Raw genomic sequence first — 7,224 nt, 5'->3', positions numbered from 1 at the left:
GTTATGCAGCCAAGATGGCTCTGAGGGAGTGGCGGTACCCCCTAACAGCAAGGACGGGTGTGAAATGTAGACAATACAACATCTGACTTAGTTTAGGTTGCCTGCAGGAGCTAGTGGGGTTCAGGAACACATAGAAAGCAGGTGGCTTTGGTACCACTTGTCCGAGACAAAAACATTTATCTATATCTATAGCTAATCTATACCTATATCATATATATCTATATCTGTCTGTCATTGTGGGACAATGCAGACAATAAACCAGAAGCACACAAAAAGGAGCTGTAGCTACTTTTATTTATGTGGTAATGATAATTTAGAAAAATAGAACATCATTAAAAGGAGAGACACTGAATCCAAATTTTGTAACAATTATAAGAATACTGCCTTCATGTATGTCACTCTGGTGAAATCTGGCTGTCAGAGTTGGAGCTTGATCTAAGGCAGATTTACCTGTCCATGAAGGAAGTTCTGTAACAAGTGCAATATTACATTAACAGTACATCTCTACTTATTCAAAGTTAGTACAGTTGAGAATTTCAGATAGGTCTGAAAAGACCGCACAACTGGCAGTCATAAAGCTTATAATTTATATTTCCTCAATTCCATGATCTATGTAATGTTTTCTGTATTCTTCCCTATGCACAATGTACCTCTGTCAGCCTTTATAACAAAAAGTGTATTGCTGTACCAAAAACCTACGCTGCTTTTTGTATAATGGATTTTATTTCTGGCTTAATTTAGGAATTTACAGAAATGTTGCCCTGACACAGGAGCTGAAGCCCTTTACCTTACATAGATGTTCTTTCCTCTTTTTTTTTTTACCAACCATGTTAAAATCACAACTGCTGCAAAAAATTTCCCTACAGTTCTCTGCTCTGCAAAAGTCTGGCACAGGCAGACCCCACAGTTTTGTGCAGTCACATGCAGAATAGAGGCCTGGATTTTTCTTGTCAAGTCAATTCACGGTTGCAGGCAATTGAAATTTGATATTTTGATAAGAGATTTTTCTTATTTTTCTTCTTCTGAGTCAATGATGAAGGAACCTCTCAGATCTTCCCTTGTATTTTTGTCCCAGTGAAGTAGAGCTTTCTGTGGTATTTTCTTTCCTCCAGAACTATTCATCACTAACACTGTGTTGATAATGTGATGACAGTTGTTGCCAAAACTTTCCTGTTCATCCTAAATCTGTTTCTCTTGGTATGAAAATAAAGATCCGAAGCTCAGCAGAGAGGGAACACTCTGTGGTATGAGAGCTCAAGGTGACTGGCAGGAAGGTAGTTATCCGAGGACAAAACCCAGAGTGGGCGGGTAACATTTTCCAGATTCCTGAGGGAAAGGGGAGAAGAGGGCTGTGAGGCTAAAAGGGGTGGGAAGGGTAGGATGTGCCTACTGGGGCCGGGGAAGAGAGACAGTGCTCCTCTTTTAAAGGAAAATGAGCAGCCAGCAGAAACGAGATGCGTCTCACCATGGGGTGAGGGTGGAGAACCCACCAACTGCTGAGACAGTCAATAGGCAGATTATTCATCACACATTGCTAGGCGATTAACTGAGCAAACGTTCTGACAAAACTGATTAGAGCCTTCATCCCGTATGGGGGAACAAAGAGACACCAAGTTATTACACCCAAGCCGAATGCCAGATGATGACTACACGTAATGGAAACACAAACTATGGAGTGATTCCCCTCCTCCTCCCCCACTGGGATGACTCTCCCTCCCTTTGTCACTGGAGTCATCACAAGTTACAGTTTGCAAATACAGCTACCTACAGAACATTTCAAAAGCCAGATTGTTGTGATGTAACAGATTAAGGACCCCCTCCCCCCAGTTTGCTTATCTTATAATATTCTCTGAGTGTTATCATGTCTAGAGTCACCTCTCTTGTAAACTACGTTCTTTCCCAGTATTATCACCACAGCTTACAATTGCAGATACTTAAAATGAGCAAAATACTTGACTTACCCTTATAGTAAGGTTTGGAAGATACTCCCTCAGGCAAGTGTAAACTTTGTGAATGCTTCCAGTATCAGTGTTTGTTCAGTCCCTAGCACTAGTAATGGGGGAAGTGGGTATGTTTTTTTACTGTGTTAGCTAATTACCATCTTTTCTAGCCTTGCCACCTCCTAAAACAAGAGAAGTGATATCAATAAAACTCCATCACTGAATTGCAGAGTTTTGAATACCAGGAAAGTCATGAAAAACAGCCTGACAAGGGAATCCCGTTTCAGACAACTCTGATTGTTTTCTTCTGACAGTCAAAATTTTAATGAGTCATGCAAGTGATCAGACTAAAACTGCCAAATATCTATTACCTCTAACAAGTGCCTGCTAACAAGTGTCTAAAGTGTGACACTGCTGAAGCCTAGGAACCCAACTCAGCACTGGTTTAGGTGTACCTGTGTAGGCTCACTGTTTCTGAGGCATGAAAAGTCTCCCTGTAAGTTGTCCTGGTAATGTACTGACACTTTTTGAGAGGAAGGAGAGGAGGACCATTATCTGTTAGGATTCTGAGATGTAAAATTAGGCAGCCCAGTCCCCTGGGGAGTGAGTAGCAGGAGCTGGGCAATGCCATTGGTGTCTCTTCCCTCTGTAAACTCCTGACTCTGAGTGTAGGGATATTACAACTAATTATATCTTTGGACTGTGCTGACATGAATAAACCATTTAAGGTTAACAGTCTTGCTCCTTAATGTCATAAAGCCTTCTTTTCATAGAATTAAAGCTTTATTACATAAAATTGTGTCAAAGCACTCCCTTGTGTTATGTTAAATCATATAAACTGGTCTAAAAAATTTGGTTTTCAGGAAGAATTGGACTCACTTACTGCAGTAGTGTCCAAGTAATCTTTTATTATAAATTTGTTTTTTCATATGTCAGACAAGTAAATGTCAGACATGCAGTTGCTTTTGAAAAGTAATGTATTCTAATGAAATAAAAGAAATTTCTGAACATTAGGGAGAACACTGGGACAGTTAGGATTGTTCTGAGATTGTTAACTAAACTGAGGTGATAACTAAATTATAATTTGTTACCTCATGGGTATTTTTTAACTTGCATTTACCTTAGATGTGGTTGTCAGTGTCATCTCTTTAACATAAGTAAAGAGGAAGGAGACAGCAAGTGAGAAAAAGATCTTTCTATTTAATACTGTGAACCCTAGACAATGAGTTAAAGAATGCTTCACATATTAAAGAAGATCTGATGGAAATTTTAAAAACAAAATCAGAAAAATGCAATACATGAGAGAGCAGAGTAGTATATATACTATAATAATATGTAAATATAATAGGAACTGTTATGTACATGAACATTTTATGAATCCAGTTGATGTGCTGAGGTGCAGCAGTAAAAAATTAAGAAACCTCAGGAGAATTGCAGATAGCATACATAATTTATAGCTGATTTTCCCAATAGTTGTTAAATATCTTTATCTAGCAAGATGTTGCATGTATGATAGCATTTCACAGGTAACTTAAATCTCAAAAGATGCTGCTGCCAACTGTTTGGTGTTGGTTTTTGTTTGAGTTTTTTGTGTTTAATGGGCAATTTATTCATCAGGCAAATGATTCTCACAATTTTGAGGCCACACCAATCATTAGATGATCTTTGAAAAGGCAAACATATACACTTGGATTGCTCTGGCAAGGCAAAGACTTTTGGAAATGAATGAAACAGCATCTCTTTTAAGAAACCTTTTATATCCTTGTAAAAGGCAATAAAATATATATCAAACATAGATGATACTGACTACTCTTTACAGTTACTATTAAGATTTATGGTCCCCGAAGTTAAATATTGACTTTGGCATCACCTTGGTCAATATTTATCTCTCAGATCAATAAATCTCAATATTGACTGCAACTGAAGTCACCAAGCTTCCCAGTGTTATCTCTGAATGATTTCTATCCAAATATTTTCCTCTCCCCTCAGTATGTATAATACTTTCCTGTATTCCTATTTGGTGGGGTTGGAGGATGTTTTTAAATGAGGAAACCTTTTCTCTGCATAAAGCATCCTTATTCCCATAATCTTACTTTACTCCTTTCCTTATTTCTTTATAAGTTCTACTGTAACTGCATAAACCATTTGAGCATGAAAAGGTTTTTCCAAGTGCCTAACTAAATGTATAACTTCTGAGAGGCTGGATCATTTTCATTATGATATTACATACTGGAAGTTATAATCATCATAATCATCCTAATCAGTATTAGTGCTTTCTGCTATTATCCTTAAATTCTTATATTAACATGTACTTTCCTGCTTCTCAACGTTTTCCTTCAACTATTAGAGTTACAACACAACTGAAAATTATAGTTTATTTAAAATTTAAATATTTAGTCCCACTTGGCAAGTTTTTGTTATCTTATTTCCCCAACACAGTTCATAAAGAAGTTGGTGACATGATCACAACTAGCTTTTCATATATATATATATATATATATATATATATAATTTTCCTATTATTAGTGAATTTTTTTTTTGTTAACGGACCCTTGAGGCTAATTGAACAAATCTCCTTTACTGAGTCCAATTAGAAGTGAAGTTCTTACTGAACTCCTCTGAGCGTGGTACATAGATGCTTGTTAAGGCAAAAATGGGTTTCTGGCTACCATTGTTGTATTATCCTAACCTGAACCTTTGAAAAATTCCAGTATTTTTTTACATAAAAGATATGTGTGTTTTTTCCTGAACTATATTCTCACCAATTGAAATCGACAAGCATGTTCAGTGGAAACAGGGACTTTTTTCCCATTTCTTTCTGTTCTGTTTCACAATGTCTAAAAAGCCATCTTGCTTTTGTTCCCCTGTGTGAATTCTGCCTGTGCCCTGACTATGTTGTGCCTGCAGTGATTGCTCTGCAATCCCATCTGAGGGACAGAACCAGCCCAAGCACCCTGTGAACCAGAGCATTGTCCTCCTACCCTGTCTTTGATCCAGTGTTACCCTTGTTCTACTGCACAGCTCCAAGCACAGTGACAGCTCAGTGAAGCAATAGTAATATAAATGGTCTTTGCATCCATGTCAATTCCAAGAGTAGGCATTTGAGTACAAGAGGATATTAATACTTTTTACATATAATTCAAATGCTTGAGACTGTAAAATGTCTATATGACCTGTGCTCACACTTGAACAAAGGAAGAATTGGGGTTTCTATAATTTCCAAAGTTTATTCCTGCACCTGGAAAAAGCTAGAGGAATGCTGAAGTTAAATAACTGAATCAAGAATACTAACCTGCTGCCAAATAATCAGCTAACCTTTTTTTTTTGTTGTTGTTGTGTTCCCATGTCAGGGTTGCACCCTACAGAATAAAATAGTTCTCTTCTACTGAGAGTGTCATGGAAAATTTACCAAAGAGGAACAAAGGCCTTTCTTCTGCTCTCGCCTTCTGATATAAACAGCTGCAATGCTGCATGTGATAAATTATCAGAATGGATAAAAATCTTCCTTTTCTTGTGTTTTCTTTAAAATGAGATCAGAGTAGTCAGATGAACACAGCCTCTCTCCCTATCTGAGAAACAGAGTGAAAATGGCTTCTGATGACCTTCTACATTATTTGGGTAGCTCAGCTAATTAGGGACACAGCAGAACTCCCTTGTGACTTGTCCTATCATGATCTTTCCCAACTGACACAGTTCAACCTCTGACTGCACCAGCAAAAAGCAGCTTTAGTATGCTCCTTGTAATCAAGAGAAGAAATAAGTTTTCCTTTACTTGGAGGGAAAACAAAGTGGTTGGAGGGGAGAAAAAAAAAAGTAATTCAGCAGTACATTTGTGAATGCAAAATGAAACTGAGCAAGAGTTTGAAATTGAAATACAAATAATTTTATGGTCTACTTCTTATTGCTTATTAAGGTCCTAAACTTCTATCATTAGCAAAACTAAATAATGTTCTATACTTCTTGCCTTCAACTCCAGTAGCTACTCCAGTAGCTTTGATGTGCACCTACCAGCCTGTTGCACTTGAGTCCAGGGGGAACCTGTGTTTCCCTGGTTGTGCACAGGCCATCCCTGCAGCTACTGGACTGCAAGGGATCACAAGAAGTGCTACAGAAATGCTTTAAAATGTCAAGGCCAAACAAATGATAAATAATAGTTTATTAGCTCTGTTTGGTATTATTAACATCAGTACTATTGGTATTAGAGATATCACTGACAATCTGTTTTAGGAACAGGAGGTAAATTTGGTATGAATATCCTGTACAGTAAATAATTTGCAGGCTGTTTAGAGGCAACAGTTAATATCAGTGAAGAGCTCTTCAGTGTCATGTCACAATTCCAAACAGGGTGGTAGAGTAGCATTCCCTAAATGCTGGAATGCTGACCTGGCTAACAGTATACCTTGCTTCTAAGAATTTTAAGAAAACAAAACCGAAAATGCTGGTGGCTTTGCACTGCCACCCAAGCTAGATTACCCATCTTTCTCTCCCACTGAAGCTGATGTTTGCTGATGAGGACAAGAATGTTAATGTGGAGCAATGATGGATGCTTGTAACTTCTAGTGCAGCTCACCAGGTTAAAACACTCTTCATTTGATGTGGCCTGTTTCCTAACCTAACTGCAGCAGAGCTGGGTGAGTGAAGAGAATGGTTAGACCCTTGAGAAATTTAAGGAGAATTTATCTACCATTTGTTTGTGCAAGTTGGATTTCTCTTCCTCAAAACTGAGAAGGAAATTCCTTCTATAGGTCCTAAAAATCAGATTTACAGCCACTTAAAGGCATCTGGGCACATGTGCTATGCTTTGAAGTCCTGAAGTTAATAGAGACTTACCAAATACTGTGATGCTCTGTATGTCAGCTAAGGGCATGAGGGACTGATCTGAGAACAAATTAGAGCAATCAAATATGTTTACTTTGGATAAACAGTGGGTTGGGAATGCATAGCATAAAATGGACAAGTTTGAGAAGGCTGTAAACAGCAAAGACAGCGACATAATTCTGAAGGTTCAAGTAGATTCAGCTAAAGAGTAAGGGCTTGTTTACACTGAGAAATTCACTGTTATAATTATGCAGCATAATTATACAGCATAATTGTAATTATCCTGGAATTATTCTGAAGGAAGAGTGTCCACATGGGGAGTTATTCTGATATAAAGATACGACTGAATTTTTCTGTGTAGACAAGCCTCAGCAAAAGAAAGGATTGTTTTTGTGTAAAGTCTGTCTTAGTACCACAGTGGCATACAAAACAAAGAATGTAAATTGTAGTCATAGCTTTTACTTGA

At 37.7% G+C, this 7,224-nt stretch overlaps 1 long non-coding RNA gene across 1 annotated transcript; it reads right to left on the bottom strand.

Moving 5' to 3' along the window:
* Nucleotides 1-270: 270 nt before the first annotated feature.
* LOC137470927 (uncharacterized) lies at nucleotides 271-2,206 on the bottom strand. The gene is made up of 2 exons (XR_010997313.1): nucleotides 1,962-2,206; nucleotides 271-1,326 (listed from the first exon to the last, which is right to left on the bottom strand). It is a non-coding gene; the product is annotated as an uncharacterized lncRNA (long non-coding RNA).
* Nucleotides 2,207-7,224: the final 5,018 nt, after the last annotated feature.

Source organism: Anomalospiza imberbis, chromosome 3 (assembly GCF_031753505.1).
Source record: "Anomalospiza imberbis isolate Cuckoo-Finch-1a 21T00152 chromosome 3, ASM3175350v1, whole genome shotgun sequence".
NCBI lineage: Eukaryota > Metazoa > Chordata > Aves > Passeriformes > Viduidae > Anomalospiza > Anomalospiza imberbis.
This window is presented reverse-complemented; position numbering and strand designations above follow the sequence as displayed.